Here is a 17,307-nt window from a genome sequence, read left to right as displayed (position 1 = left end):
TTTTTTTTTTTACTACAGATTAGTGTTGTCCCCATGCCAATATTTTGGTACCAGTACCAAAATGTATTTTGCAGTGACGTGCAGTCACTAGAGGCAGGTGAGGCGGGGCCTCACCTGCCATCATGGAAAGAAAAAAAAATGTAAAAAGAAAACATTTTTATTAAATTGTTATATGTATCCAGTGATTATACTATAAAGTTATTTTCCATTTAACTTCACCAGTTTTAGATTATTTTTATTGAAAATCGCTGAATTTTCACATTTGCCGTTCAAATACTGAGAAGAGACTTGCGGTGAGTCAGCAGCCAGTTGAGGCACGTCACTGAGTTGTGCCTCACCATGGATTGCGGACTCGGCTAACTGCTGGCCTGCTGTGCAGTGAGACTGTATTGCTATATGAATTATGTTATACATTTCCATAGTTTAGTTAGCTGAGGTATATAATGTACAGTGTATTTTGTCAACAACTGTATGTGTGTAACGTATTTCTTGTGCTGAGCGATCATAAAACGGCTGCAAAAGACGCACTGGCTGAGGCTCCAGTAATCCCGCCTCCTGCACCCCCGCCGTAGAATTGTTATATCAACTAAAGCCCACACTTAAACTTTCCACGTGCAAGATTGAATCTATTTAAAAAAGTTATTTCGTAAGAAGCCAAAAAGTGCAAAAACAATAATGTTTGTGTTGGAGGAGTTGTGAATGACTGCAGGGCCACAACATTAGAAACACCTGCAGACTGCAGGTGTACCTAATTCAAAACTCCTCCAACACGAACATTATTGTTGTTGCACTTTTTGGCTTCTTATTAAATAACTTTTGTAACCTATTTTTATGGGCCTTCCTCTTTGTGATGTTAAGTTCCTGTTATGCGCTGTTATACAGTATATGCCTTGAGCTCTTATTTTGAAGGCGCTAAGAGCGAAAGTGATGACACGTTGGAGTGGAGCGGAGGTTTCTGAAAGAAGGTAAATAAAGTGGTCCTCGTGTAAACTGGAGCCTCCGTGTTTGTTATTTTGTAGTTTCATACAGTATAGGCGACATTTATAAACCCTCGGTTACACTTTTTTAAATAGATTCAATCTTGCACGTGGAAAGTTTAAGTGAGGGCTTTAGTTGATATAACACTCCCGTCAGGGGTTGCATTAATCCAGCACAACAGCGGCGAATGGACTTCATTTATAAGTAAAGGTAAGACCATAATAACGTTTTTTTTTATTAAATGTGCTTTTTTGTGTGCTACAGTTTGTATGTGTAAAGTTAAAGTTAAGTTAAAGTACCAATGATTGTCACACACACACTAGGTGTAATGAAATTTGTCCTCTGCGTTTGACCCATCCCTTGATCACCCCCTGGGAGTTGAGGGGAGCAGTGGGCAGCAGCGGCGCCGGGCCTGGGAATAATTTTTGGTGATTTAACCCCAATTCCAACCCTTGATGCTGAGTGCCAAGCAGGGAAGAATGCTGGTATGAGCTTTTAAACATAACCCGTTAACTGCTGCCAATCAAATGGTGAATAAGATACTCTTTAGGGTTGATATGTTTGTAAATCTGACTGTGATGAAGTCAGTGCCTCACCAGCCATCAACCTCACCGCACGTCACTGGTATTTTGGTACTTTTCGGTACCTTTGTAAATAAAGGCATTATTGGCTTTATTTTTATTTTTTAAATCTTAGAGTACATTAAACATATGTTTCCTATTGCAAGTTTGTCCTTAAATAAAATAGTGAACATACAAGACAACTTGTCTTTTAGTAGTAAGTAAACAAACAAAGGCTCCTAATTAGTCTGCTGACATATGCAGTAACATATTGTGTCATTTACAGTGTTGGGTTAGTTACTGAAAACCAGTAACTAGTTACAGTTACTAGTTACTTTATTTCAAAAGTAACTCAGTTACTAACACAGTTACCTACACCAAAAAGTAATGCGTTACTGTGAAAAGTAACTATTTGGTAACTTCTTCTTTTTTTAAGGCTCCCATTAATGCCCTTTTAGCCTTCATTTCAGTACTGTTATTGCACTGGAGAATAATACAATGTGTTGATCAACTTGACATGCATTTGCATCACTGAACTCAGAAAGCAATGTGGTCTACATACAACACACAAAGACAAAGATATGTTTCAAAGGGCCAATTTATTTCAGGCCAGAACAAATAGACAAAACAATTTTAAATAGCTGCAACATAATGGCACTTTAACTTGAACTTTAAGTAGATAGGATCTTTGATCCAAGACACAACTTACATTTAACTAAAATGTTATTTTCTTTGTGCTCGACAAAAGAAAAGTATTGAGAATGTCTCCATGTTAAGAAACTCGACTTCTGGCTTCGCCATGATGTCTTGTTAGTTGTTATGAGAGTTGTGTGTGTGTGTGTGTGTGTGTGTGTGTGTGTGTGGTCCTTTAAGATATGACAGCATGTGAGGTGAGTGACTTCAGTGAGTGAGTGGGCGAGAGAGGTGAGGGAACGGCGATAGTGAGTGCGTGCAGGTGCTCTAGCTTGGTGGATGGCTGCGTCCAATAAAGTCACAAAGTTGCAACAAACCGCCGGCCTTGTCATTCACCCTCAGCTGTAAAGACCCACTTCCGGGTAAAGTGAAGGTTGTTAGCCCCGAAGTACATCGGCCCTGGAGGAACGTCTCCCCTGCGCCCCTCAACTACGGTCTGGGAACCCCCCCCTCCTTGCGACACAGAAGGACGACACCGCAGCGCTCCAATAAAACACACTCCGATCTTCTGTTTCTAGCCGATACTACATAAAAAATAACGTAAAATAACGCAGTAATGCATCATGTAGTAACGGTAACTGAGTTACTGAATATAAAAAATAACACGTTAGATTACTAGTTACCGCCGAACACTGGTCATTTATCATTCTATTATTTTGTCAAAATTATTAAGGACAAGTGGTAGAAAATGAATTATTAATCTACTTGTTCATTTACTGTTAATATATGTTTATTTTCTGTTTCAACATGTTCTATCTACACTTCTGTTAAAATGTAATAATCACTTATTCTTCTGTTGTTTGACGCTTTACATTAGTTTTGGACGATACCACAAATGTGGGTATCAATCCGATACCAAGTCGTTACAGGATCATACATTGGTCATATTCAAAGTCCTCATGTGTCCAGGGACATATTTACTGAGTTTATAAACATAATATACTTTTTTTTTTAAACGGAAAAAGATTTTGTGATGCTAAAAAATATTGATGTCATCATAGTAGTATCAACTAGATACGCTATTGTACTTGGTATCATTACAGTGGATGTTCGGTGTAGATCCACCAATGCTGTTTGTTTATATTGCAGCGACCTGGGAGAGTTGGTGCTGTAGGGAATTCTGGGAATTTGTACCGTAGTGTTTATATTCTCCCAAAATGTGTTTGTCATTGTTGTTTAGTGTGATTTCACTATATGGCACATGTTTATGACAGTGTTGTTGTTGTTCACACTGCCACCCTTAGTGTGACATGTATGGCTGTTGAGTAAGTATGCATTTCATTCACATGTTTGAAGTGTGTTAAAAGCAAAGACAATCATCTTTACTGTTGCTGATCGGATGTAGTGAACTCTTGAGCTGACATTGGTAACTATACCAGTTTTAACACATCTAATGTAAAATGAGTCTGGTGTGTTGTGTAGCAGGTATAGCTAGTTGCCATGGAGACATGGATTAGTGATTTAGAAGTAGTTAAAAAAACTGCAGACTTTGGATAGATTTTAGCCGCTAATTTCTTAGCCGCTAATTAGCTAGCCATCCGTTTGTTCTCCATTTTCTGTCTACACACTGTGTCTGTTTGTAAGTACTCCGTGATTGTGCGCTGCCGAACATGCTCGTGTCGCCGACACAACGGGTGGTGGACCGATATTTTTTAGAGGCGAGACCAAATATGATTCATTAGTATCGCGGTACCATACTAATACACCTATACTAGTATACCTTACAACCCTACTCCAGATATAATTTTTTTCAAAGCCGATACCGATTGTTAGTAGTCAAGGAGGCCGATTACCGATATTTGTAGTCAATTTTAATTTGCAGTTGAAGTTATTTAAACATGAATAGTATATGTCAATAAACAGCTCAAGAAGGCCTTAAGTTGTTTTTTTTAACATTACTTTGGTGGAAACGCAAAGAATGCAGCACTAATATTGTGGTTAATTTAGGACCAAAGAACATCAGGGGATTCCACAAACACCTTTATTACATGTTACAATGTGAACAGTCAAATTCAGATTCTCTCTTCTCTTTTGTACGTGTATGTACACTTTATTGCCAAAAGTATTTGGCCACCTGCCTTGACTCACATATGAACTTGAAGTACCATCCCATTCCTAACCCATAGGGTCTAATATCATGTTGGTCCACTTTTTGCAGCTATTACAGCTTCTACTCTTCTGGGAAGGCTGTCCACAAGGTTGTGGAGTGTGTTTATGGGAATTTTTGACCATTCTTCCAAAAGCGCATTGGTGAGGTCACACACTGATGTTGGTCGAGAAGGCCTGGCTCTCAGTCTCCGTTCTAATTCATCCCAAAGGTGTTCTATCGGGTTCAGGTCAGGACTCTGTGCAGGCCAGTCAAGTTCATCCACACCAGACTCTGTCATCCATGTTTTTTATGGACCTTGCTTTGTGCACTGGTGCACAGTCATGTTGGATGAGGAAGGGGCCCGCTCCAAACTGTTCCCACAAGGTTGGGAGCATGGAGTTGTCCAAAATGTTTTGGTATCCTGGAGCATCCAAAGTTCATTTCACTGGAAAGGAAACTCCTGAAAAACAACCCCATACCATAATTCATCCTCCACCAAATTTCACACTCGGCACAATGCAGTCAGAAATGTACCGTTCTCCTGGCAACCTCCAGACCCAGACTCATCCATCAGATTGCCAGATGGAAAAGTGTGATTCATCACTCCAGAGAACGCGTCGCCACTGCTCTAGAGTCCAGTGGCGACGTTCTTTACACCACTGCATTGGACTTGGTGATGTATGGCTTAGATGCAGCTGCTCGGCCGTGGAAACCCATTCCTTGAAGCTCTCTGCGTACTGTACGTGGGCTAATTGGAAGGTCACATGAAGTTTGGAGCTCTGTAGCAACTGACTGTGCAGAAAGTCTTTGCACTATGCGCTTCAGCATCCACTGACACTTCTCTGTCAGTTTACGTGGCCTACCACTTGGTGGCTGAGTTGCTGTTGTTCCCAAACTCTTCCATTTTCTTATGATAACGCCGACAGTTGACTTTGGAATATATTTAGGAGCGAGGAAATTCCACAACTGGATTTATTGCACAGGTGGCATCCTATGACAGTTCAACGCTGGAAATCACTGAGAGCGGCCCATTCTTTCACAAATCTTTGTAGAAACAGTCTCCATGCCTAAGTGCTTGATTTTATACACCAATTGATTAGGACACCTGATTCTCATCAACTGGATGGGTGGCCAAATACTTTTGGCAATATATTTTACATCCAATATGGAATCTGAATGTTCAACATCATCAAAATGTCACCATTTTTATCCAAAGCAGCGAGGCGCAAAAGTCAAAGGTAACACTTAAGCTCTTGCGATTAATCACCAAACATTCTGGCATTAATCAAATATGAAGGCAGAATAATTGCGCAATTTATTTTGAGCGCACATGCTCCTTTACTTTAAAAGCCGATGGTTACCTTAAAGGCGCAGCAAGTTGCTGTGTATATTGTCAGCGATCAGGTCAGTGCAAAGATGAGGGAGGAGACTCTAACTGGGGAATGTCACTTCAAAATACACCAAGACCCAACTTACAATAAAACACTTGGCAAGCAAAATAAGTCCTGGATGACATTCTGACAATAAAATTGCATTGATGTCAAAATATTTGGGGCTTTTTTAAAACTTTTTTTTTACTGTGATTAATCGTGTTAATCAAAATGCAAAAGTGTGAATAATTGAATTTAAAAATACAATTCTTTGACGGAACCAATTAAAAGATAGGAGGACTTATGTCATTGTCCCACCGCTGTGCCTCCTCACCCACACGCTCCAGTTTTTGATTAAGTTAAAGTTAAAGTACCAATGATAGTCACACACACACAAGGTGTGGTGAAATTACCCTCTGCGTTTGACCCATCTCCTTGTTCCACCCCCCCGGGAGGTGAGTGGAGCAGTGAGCAGCAGCGGTGGCCACGCTCGGGAATCATTTTGGTGATTTAACCCCCAATTCCAACCCTTGGCGCTGAGTGCCAAGCAGGGAGGAAATGGGTCCCATTTTTATAGTCTTCTGTATGACTCGGCCGGGGGTTTGAACTCACGACATACCGATCTCGGAAATGTTTTTAGGTGGGAACGGTAAAGTATTGCTAGGCCTGGGCCGATAACAAAGTTTGCTCGACGACATATTGACTGACAAATAATTTCCGATAAACGATACTATTGCCGTTATTTTTTTGGAGAGCAAATTAACCACTGATGTACCGCTAATGATAATACATAATAATTCTTACAGTCGGGTCACATTCCTGCGATGGTGGTGTTCTTACGACGCAAAACATGTGCTCGGTGGCGCACAGGAAGCCACAAAGCAAAACTTAGCTTAAGCACGGCGATGTGAAAACATAAACAACGTACCTGACGCATAGAGCGTACTTTGACTAATGGCTGGGAGAAACCAAAATATAAAGGAGAGTGATTAGGTGAGGACACTAATTACTTAACGGTGGGATCTGAGCCAGATGATGTCATCGTGGCTTGTGCAGCCCTTTGAGACACTTGTGATTAAGGACTGTATAAATAAACGTTGATTGATTGATTGATTGACTTTGAAAACAGGTGTGATTGTTCAGTGTCCATGGCAACCAACAGTAAACGAAAGGAACGGGTAGAGAAAAGAAACAGACTTAGCATAGGAAAAAAGCTGCTAAACCTAAATGAAGACATGACCCGGGCAAACGCATCATGACAATAATAAAGTAAATATATCCTTTCAAATGAAATAAATTTGAATTTCTTGTATATTTCAACATTTGCATCGTATTCAAAAATACTTGAGGGTGTAATTCAGGGGTCCCCAAACTTTTTGACTCCGGGGCCGCATTGGGGTAAAACAATTTGTGTGTGTGTGTGTGTATATATATATATATATATATATATATATATATATATGTATGTATGTATGTATGTATGTATGTGTGTGTGTGTGTGTGTGTGTGTGTGTGTGTATATATATATATATATATAGCACCCAGGTGCGCTGATTGGTGATTGCCTGCAGGCGCGTGGCCGCCATGCGAGAAGAGCGTGCAGGGGTTTGTCAGATGACATGCGGGATTGCGCATGCACCGCGACAGTAAAATAACAAAATGTGGAAAAAGTGAAGCGCTGTGAATACTTTCCGGATGTACGTCACAACGTAGCCAGACTGCAATACCTCGCGGACAGAGGAATCCAAAACTGCGTTCAATCTCACAACAAAATATATGAACCTCATAATTTCAAGTGTTGGCATTTATAATGTAACATTTATAATTAGGAAAAAAAAATCATCTTAGGTCCGCTTCAAGATATTGCTAATCAATTAATCAGAGTCATTCAACAATTACAAGCAACTCAGCATTTAAAAAAAACAATTATTTAGTCTTTTTAGGTCTTTGATTTGTTTTTCCTGTATATAGTTAAGAATAACGTTTAAAATCAAGAACCGCCGGAAATTAGTAGGACAAAACAATATTCAACAAATACTCTCATCAGTGAAGCATACACACAAACATTTTAAACAGTGGGATTTCTAACAATTGGGAAGGTTTGTGTCATGTTTGTCCTCAAACAAAAAACATTATTTTCCCCCCATCTTATTTATATTTTCAATCCTTTTTTAAAAATGCTCCAGGGAGCCACTAGGGCGACACTAAAGAGCCGCCGGTTGCTGACCCCCGCACTAGACTAAGGTGAGCCAGCTGGAACTGAACAACATCAAAAGCACACTGCATGAGCTCACAGGTTTGCGCTACTGCGGGGGATGAACAATATGTGACCACGTAATCCACATTAAAATGGAACATAACATCCGACACTATCACAGATTATTTACATAGATAGAACACTATCAAACAATATGGAGCCCTGTTCAATACAGGGAGGAAAGACGAGGATGACCCAGGAAATTTGACACATTGGGTTCTATCGAACAGGTCGTTAGAAAACCACTTTACAGCATGCTGAGATAGGCCAATCGTGTCCGGTATGTCTGCCAAAATGATATGGTCGATCGTATGAATGCTTTTGAAAGGTCAATAAATAAAGCTGCACAATATTTTTGACAATCCAATGCCTCAATACTGTCATTCACAACTTTAATAGCAGTGGTTATGGTGCTATGTCTCTTTCTTAAATCTGATTGATGTTGAGAAAGCATGCCATAGGTGTCTAATAATGATTTAAGTTGTTCACTAACAACCTTTTAAGAACCCTTGCTTTAGTGGTCAGTAGCCTCTGTTTTATTGGAAGTCAGGGTGCTGCTGTATCAGATTAATTTGTTGTGATTTGCAGAAATCCCTTTTTGGATTGAGGTTGAGCATACCTTGGCTGTGTGAGCATTCAAACTATAGTCCTTTTTAGGCCTTCAGGCTGTTTATTTAAGACAGGGGTGTCAAACGTACGGCCCGCGGGCCGGATCAGGCCAGTGAACAGGTTTTATCCGGCCCGCGGGATGAGTTTGCTAAGTATAAAGAGCCGAAATGTTTTAATGAAAAAAGCTGCTGTTCTAAATGTGTCCACTAGATGTCGCAATAGCAATTCTTTGTAGATTATGCTACATATGTAAAAAATTAGTGCACCTGTCGAGGAAAATGAGCAAACTACATAAATAACATCCTGTAATTTGATTTTGATGATATTTTTTTTTATCTTGATAGATGAAAATTAACACCAATGAGTTGACTGATGAACATTATCACATAATTTATTCAGAAAGTATAAATAACGACAAATAAAGATAGAATGCTATTAACCGTAACATGTAAGTATAAAAAGAAACCCAACAACATTATGATTTGCAACAAGAAACCATTTTCTGCAAGTAAAAAATATGTTTTACAAGTATTGTAAAGCCATACATTATGCCCCATATAGAGCACATACCAATGATCTGTTCATAATGAGTAATTTTCTTTAATCCAATACAGTAGCCTTCAAGCTATGTTTATGGCCTCACAAAGGGCTCTACCTGCAAAAATACAGAGTCTGTTTTCACTCAGAGATGGTCCACATGAACTCAGGGGTGTCCTGAAATTCAAACATAACATTGTGAATTCCACATTCAAGGCTCAAACGTTATCTATATCGGGGGTGAAACTATGGGACAATGTGAGCGGAGAAATTTAGAGTGTTCAACCTTGCGGTAAAAAATGTGTTGTTGGGAAACTATCAAAAACATGAATAGTTGTTTGGACTATCTCAACTGTGGGACACAGGTGCAAAAAAACTCACTGTGGAATAATACTACTAATAATAATAGTAATAATAATACATTTTATTTAGTACAGCGCTTTTCATAGCACTCAAAGACGCTTTACAGGATAAAACAGATTCAAGTAATAATATAAAATACAGGGACATAAGATATACAGTAGAAAGAATAAAGGACATAACACACCAGACAAGGCTTCAGAAGACGAAAGATACCCAGGCAAGATGGAGCTAATCTCACGGTAGTTCAGTGCTTTTGACAAAGTGTTTTCCAGCAATGTTATTCTTGTTCTGAAATTGTCATGTATCCATCAAATCTGCTGTTGAAACTTGGATATATAACCAACATATAAGTTGATTGTAAATTAGAGGTGGGACATGGATAAGCATTTTTGCAAATTACAAAGAGTGATAAAGTGTTACTACATATGTCTGCCGGAATAAATACATTCATTCATTCATTCATTCCTTTGTGCATTTTCAGAATGTCCTTGTTCTATTTTTAAACAAAGAAAACAATCTGAATTTGTCTTTATTTTTAAGTTATCTTGCCGTGATTTTTACCAGTCCGGCCCACTTGGGAGTAGATTTTTCTTCATGTGGCCCCTGACCTAAAATGAGTTAGACACCCCCTGATTTAAGACAATAGCCATGTTGCAGCACATCTTTCTGACTAGAAGATGTTTTAAATTCCATCCATCCATCCATCCATCTTCTTCCGCTTATCCGAGGTCGGGTCGCGGGGGCAGCAGCCTAAGCAGGGAAGCCCAGACTTCCCTCTCCCCAGCCACTTCGTCCAGCTCCTCCCGGTGGATCCCGAGGCGTTCCCAGGCCAGCCGGGAGACATAGTCTTCCCAACGTGTCCTGGGTCTTCCCCGTGGCCTCCTACCGGTCGGACGTGCCCGAAACACCTCCCGAGGGAGGCGTTCGGGTGGCATCCTGACCAGATGCCCGAACCACCTCATCTGGCTCCTCTCGATATGGAGGAGCAGCGGCTTTACTTTGAGCTCCCCCCGGATGGCAGAGCTTCTCACCCTATCTCTAAGGGAGAGCCCCGCCACCCGGCGGAGGAAACTCATTTCGGCCGCTTGTACCCGTGATCTTGTCCTTTCGGTCATGACCCAAAGCTCATGACCATAGGTGAGGATGGGAACGTAGATCGACCGGTAAATCGAGAGCTTTGCCTTCTGGCTCAGCTCCTTCTTCACCACAACGGATCGATACAGCGTCCGCATTACTGAAGATGCCGCACCAATCCGCCTGTCGATCTCACGATCCACTCTTCCCTCACTCGTGAACAAGACTCCGAGGTACTTGAACTCCTCCACTTGGGGCAAGATCTCCTCCCCAACCCGGAGATGGCACTCCACCCTTTTCCGGGCGAGAACCATGGACTCGGATTTGGAGGTGCTGATTCTCATCCCAGTCGCTTCACACTCGGCTGCGAACCGATCCAGTGAGAGCTGAAGATCTTGGCCAGATGAAGCCATCAGGACCACATCATCTGCAAAAAGCAGAGACCTAATCCTGCAGCCACCAAACCAGATACCCTCAACGCCCTGACTGCGCCTAGAAATTCTGTCCATAAAGGTTATGAACAGAATCGGTGACAAAGGGCAGCCCTGGCGGAGTCCAACCCTCACTGGAAACGTGTCCGACTTACTGCCGGCAATGCGGACCAAGCTCTGACACCGATTATACAGGGAGCGAACCGCCACAATAAGACAGTCCGTTACCCCATACTCTCTGAGCACTCCCCACAGGACTTCCCGGGGTACACGGTCGAATGCCTTCTCCAAGTCCACAAAGCACATGTAGACTGGTTGGGCAAACTCCCATGCACCCTCAAGGACCCTGCCGAGAGTATAGAGCTGGTCCACAGTTCCACGACCAGGACGAAAACCACACTGTTCCTCCTGAATCCGAGGTTCGACTATCCGGCGTAGCCTCCTCTCCAGTACACCTGAATAGACCTTACCGGGAAGGCTGAGGAGTGTGATCCCACGATAGTTGGAACACACCCTCCGGTTCCCCTTCTTAAAGAGAGGAACCACCACCCCGGTCTGCCAATCCAGAGGTACCGCCCCCGATGTCCACGCGATGTTGCAGAGTCTTGTCAACCAAGACAGCCCCACAACATCCAGAGCCTTAAGGAACTCCGGGCGGATCTCATCCACCCCCGGGGCCTTGCCACCGAGGAGCTTTTTAACTACCTCGGCAACCTCAGCCCCAGAAATAGGAGAGCCCACCACAGATTCCCCAGGCCCTGCTTCCTCATAGGAAGACGTGCTGGTAGGATTGAGGAGGTCTTCGAAGTATTCTCTCCACCGATCCACAACATCCGCAGTCGAGGTCAACAGAGCACCATCCCCACCATACACGGTGTTGACACTGCACTGCTTCCCCTTCCTGAGGCGGCGGATGGTGGTCCAGAATTGCTTCGAAGCCGTCCGGAAGTCTTTTTCCATGGCCTCACCGAACTCCTCCCATGTCCGAGTTTTTGCCTCCGCGACCGCTGAAGCCGCACACCGCTTGGCCTGTCGGTACCTGTCTGCTGCGTCAGGAGTCCCATGAGCCAAAAGAACCCGATAGGACTCCTTCTTCAGCTTGACGGCATCCCTCACCGCCGGTGTCCACCAACGGGTTCTAGGATTACCGCCACGACAGGCACCAACTACCCTGCGGCCACAGCTCCAATCGGCCGCCCCGACAACAGAGGTACGGAACATCGTCCACTCGGACTCAATGTCCAGCGCCTCCCTCGTGACATGTTCAAAGTTCTTCCGGAGGTGGGAATTGAAACTCTCTCTGACAGGAGACTCTGCTAGACGTTCCCAGCAAACCCTCACAATGCGTTTGGGCCTGCCAGGTCTGTCCGGCATCCTCCCCCACCATCGCAGCCAACTCACCACCAGGTGGTGATCGGTAGAAAGCTCCGCCCCTCTCTTCACCCGAGTGTCCAAAACATGAGGCCGCAAATCCGATGACACAACTACAAAGTCGATCATGGAACTGCGGCCTAGGGTGTCCTGGTGCCAAGTGCACATATGGACACCCTTATGTTTGAACATGGTGTTTGTTATTGACAATCCGTGACGAGCACAAAAGTCCAATAACAAAACACCACTCGGGTTCAGATCCGGGCGGCCATTCTTCCCAATCACGCCTCTCCAGGTTTCACTGTCGTTGCCAACATGAGCGTTGAAGTCCCCCAGTAGAACGAGGGAATCACCCGGGGGAGCACTCTCCAGTACTCCCTCGAGTGAATCCAAAAAGGGTGGGTAATCTGAACTGCCGTTGGGCGCGTAAGCGCAAACAACAGTCAGGACCCGTCCCCCCACCCGAAGGCGGAGGGAGGCTACCCTCTCGTCCACCGGGTTGAACTCCAACGTGCAGGCTTTGAGCCGAGGGGAAACAAGAATTGCCACCCCAGCCCGTCGCCTCTCATTGCTGGCAACGCCAGAGTGGAAGAGAGTCCAGCCCCTGTCAAGAGAACTGGTTCCAGAGCCCTTGCTGTGCGTCGAAGTGAGTCCGACTATATCTAGCCGGAACTTCTCCACCTCACGCACTAGCTCAGGCTCCTTCCCCCCCAGCGAGGTGACGTTCCACGTCCCAAGAGCTAGCTTCTGTAGCCGAGGATCGGACCGCCAAGTGCCCTGCCTTCGGCTTCCGCCCAGCTCACATCGCACCCGACCTCTATGACCCCTGCTATGGGTGGTGAGCCCATTGGAGGGGGGACCCACGTTGCCTCTTCGGGCTGTGCCCGGCCGGGCCCCATGGGGACAGGCCCGGCCACCAGGCGCTCGCCATCGTGCCACACCTCCGGGCCTGGCTCCAGAGGAGGGCCCCGGTGACCCGCGTCCGGGCGAGGGAAATCTGGGTTCCTTGTTCGTGTTCTTCATAGAGGTCTTCGAGCTGCTCTTTGTCTGATCCCTCACCTAGGACCAGTTTGCCTTGGGAGACCCTACCAGGGGGCATAGAAGCCCCCGGACAACATAGCTCCTAGGATCATTGGGACACGCAAACTCCTCTACCACGTTAAGGTGGCAGCTCAGAGAGGAGATGTTTTAAATTGTAAAAAAATTTGTTATATGTTTTAAATTGTAAAAAAAAAATGCTTCTTAAACACACGTGAGACTATCCTCCAGATGGGAAGTCTTACTATTCCTGTTGCTGAGGAGTGTCATTGTTGCATGTGTGTGTGTTGCGTTGTGCGTGGGGGCCCATAGCTGCACTGACGTCACTCCTCCCCCCACATGCAGTATAATAATCAGTCTTTTGACTGTGACATCTTACACAACAAATGGATTGGCTTAAAAAACAAAAACAAAAAAACATGGGTAATTAAAATAATAGAATAGAAAGTACTTTATTGGTACCTGGGGGAAATTCAGCACCACAGTTCGCTCACAATAAACAATAAACACTTAGGTTTTTTTTGTTTTTTTTACATGTGAATAATATAAATACAGTCTATTATACAGCATTATTCACATGTGAATAATATAAATGCAGTCTATTATACAGCATTATTCACATGTGAATAATATAAATACAGTCTATTATACAGCATTATTCACATGTGAATAATATAAATACAGTCTATTATACAGCATTATTCATATGTGAATAATATAAATACAGTCTATTATACAGCATTATTCACATGTGAATAATATAAATACAGTCTATTATACAGCATTATTCACATGTGAATAATATAAATACAGTCTATTATACAGCTTTATTCACATGTGAATAATATAAATACAGTCTATTATACAGCATTATTCACATGTGAATAATATAAATACAGTCTATTATACAGCATTATTCACATGTGAATAATATAAATACAGTCTATTATACAGCATTATTCATATGTGAATAATATAAATACAGTCTATTATACAGCATTATTCACTTGTGAATAATATAAATACAGTCTATTATACAGCATTATTCACATGTGAATAATATAAATACAGTCTATTATACAGCATTATTCATATGTGAATAATATAAATACAGTCTATTATACAGCATTATTCATATGTGAATAATATAACTACAGTCTATTATACAGCATTATTCACATGTGAATAATATAAATACAGTCTATTATACAGCATTATTCACATGTGAATAATATAAATACAGTCTATTATACAGCATTATTCACATGTGAATAATAAAAATACAGTCTATTATACAGCTCTATTCACATGTGAATAATATAAATACAGTCTATTATACAGCATTATTCACATGTGAATAATATAAATACAGTCTATTATACAGCATTATGCACATGTGAATAATATAAATACAGTCTAAAAGTATTTATTGGATTGTCACATATAACTTATCATGTTTTGATCTAATAGTTGCACTTTATGGATGTGTGGTTTTATGGTTGATGCACAGTCAATAAACAAACACGTGTGTTTTACAGAAGCAGCACATAGGAAAGAATGTTCTTCGCACAGTTGGATGGTGGCCCATGCAGTAGCGGTGACACGGCCTCCAAAGGTGAACAACCAAATCCCATGTTCAGATCTTCACTGGAGGTGAGAACACACATCTCATGGTGCACTGTTCAAGGGCGGTGGGGGGGTTGTTACGAGGATGAGAACCAGGAGCTGGTGCACTTGAAAGGGCCGCTGAGGGCCGAGGGTCGGCCTCTTCAGTCTGAGCCCGCCATGCCATGCCAGGCGGGTGTGAAATGGATGCTTGTGGGCTTGGCCTGTTCTGCTGGATCTGTCCACAGTTGTTAATGATAACACGCACCCGACTCGCTCTTGATTGTATAGCCTGCCAAATGTGTGTGTGCATATGTGTTGTTCTGTGTGGCATTTCTTGGTGCTAAAACTCAACCATTAGTGTTGTGCGTCTACTCCACTTAGTTAGGATGATAGCACTCACTTGACAACTTACGTGAGGATTATAATTATTTAACAATCACTCATTATAGGTTTAAAGCAACTTGTAACCTTCCATTGGGTGCATTTTATTTGAACCCTGCTGTTTTATTTATGGTGACACAATATCTTATCTTTATGTCCTTCATAGTTTTGTTGTTGTTAATATAATGAGTGTAATAATATTTGTACATTATCATGTTATTATCCGATAAGTTTAAAACATGACTCAGAGACTCAGACAATAAATTATCTTTATTTATTTACATAAATCGTTCAATATTTTTACTACAATATTAGCAAAATAGTAATGAGTTTTAATATTGTTTTAATAACAATAATAAATACACTGCGTGGGTTCCCTCCGGGTACTCCTGCTTCCTCCCACCTCCAAAAACATGCACCTGGGGATAGGTTGATTGGCAACACTAAATTGGCCCTCGTGTGTGAATGTTGTCTGTCTATCTGTGTTGGCCCTGCAATGAGGTGGCAACTTATCCAGGGTGTACCCCGCCTTCCGCCCGAATGCAGCTGAGATAGGCTCCAGCGACCCCAAAAAGGGACAAGCGGTAGAAAATGGATGGATGGATGGATAACAAATACATTAATATTCAGTAAAATAAAATAAACTCTAGACAATGATATAGTTCAGTCATACACATTATTCCTGCAATAATAACGATAATACTACTAATAATAAAAATATAATATTGTAATATTTGATAAGTTCAAATAATTTACAACTCAGAAAATGTATATTATTCAGTCATACAAATATTGTATTGTTTATTATTATTACAGTAATATAATAACTGCGATGAGGTGGCGACTTGTCCAGGGTGTACCCCGCCTTCCGCCCGATTGTAGCTGAGATAGGCTCCAGCGCCCCCCGCGACCCCAAAGGGAATAAGCGGTAGAAAATGGATGGATATAATAATTGTAATACTAATTATATATTAATAATTAATAATAATAATTATACTGATAATAATAATCAAATAATATTAACAATAAAAATGATGATAAAACATGTTTTTATTTTCCTTTTTTGCGCTGTTTGACATATATGTTTACATATATTTCCATCATGTGAATAGTGCAAATTAACAACGTATACATTTGTACAACTGGACTCTGAACGAAATGTATGTTTTCGTCAAAGAAACACTTTTTTTTTTTTTTACCACGTCTGACTTAAAAAAAAAATATATATAAATATAAATATTTATTTGTTGTTTTTTTTAAAGTCAGACATTGTAAAACAAATATATGTTTATTTGACGAAAACATACATTTCGTTCAGTGTCTGACTTAAAAAAATAAAAATAAAAAATCAATATATAAATATATATATTTATTTGTATTTATTTTTTTAAGTCAGACATTATTGATTTATAATTGAAGCAAAATGTGTGTGTATGTATATATATATATATATATATATATATATATATATATATATATATATATATATATATATATATATATATATTTGCTTCAATTTTAAATACGTTTCTGAAGCGCTTTTCTATGCATTCGAACTTTGTGATTGTTTACATTGACAATCACAGTATGTTTTTTTTCTTTTTTCTCTTAACTATTAGATGTGTTTTTATTTTATTTAGAAAAAATCGTCTTTAGAGAACCTCCTTAAAAAGCCTATAGGCCTTTACAGTCTATGGATGCATTTTATTCAAATTATTATGTGGCAACGAACCTACCATGGCTTGTGTGTGTGTGTGTGTGTGTGTGTGTGTGTGTGTGTGTGTGTGTGTGTGTGTGTGTGTGTGTGTGTGTGTGTGTGTGTGTGTGCGCGCGTGCGTGTGCGAGTGTGCGCGCTCTCCTGCAGACTTGTAAAATATGACAGGCCATTTCCAAACTCAAAGATTAACATTGTGATTCTCAGTGTCCCAGCAGACAGCGTGATTGATTA

General features: G+C 41.4%; 1 protein-coding gene across 3 annotated transcripts in view; it reads left to right on the top strand.

Moving 5' to 3' along the window:
* prdm16 (PR domain containing 16) overlaps nucleotides 1-17,307 on the top strand; it is a 755,270-nt gene that overhangs the window by 161,490 nt on the left and 576,473 nt on the right. For all 3 annotated transcript variants that reach the window (XM_061975909.1, XM_061975901.1, XM_061975919.1), the window contains one exon: nucleotides 14,909-15,023. The gene's annotated coding sequence lies outside the window, so the exon portion shown is untranslated. The remainder of the gene's footprint in view (nucleotides 1-14,908; nucleotides 15,024-17,307) is intronic.

Source organism: Nerophis lumbriciformis, linkage group LG01, assembly GCF_033978685.3.
Source record: "Nerophis lumbriciformis linkage group LG01, RoL_Nlum_v2.1, whole genome shotgun sequence".
Classification (NCBI taxonomy): Eukaryota; Metazoa; Chordata; class Actinopteri; order Syngnathiformes; family Syngnathidae; genus Nerophis; species Nerophis lumbriciformis.
Note: the sequence above shows the minus strand (reverse complement) of the source record. Positions and strands in the feature narration are given on the sequence as shown.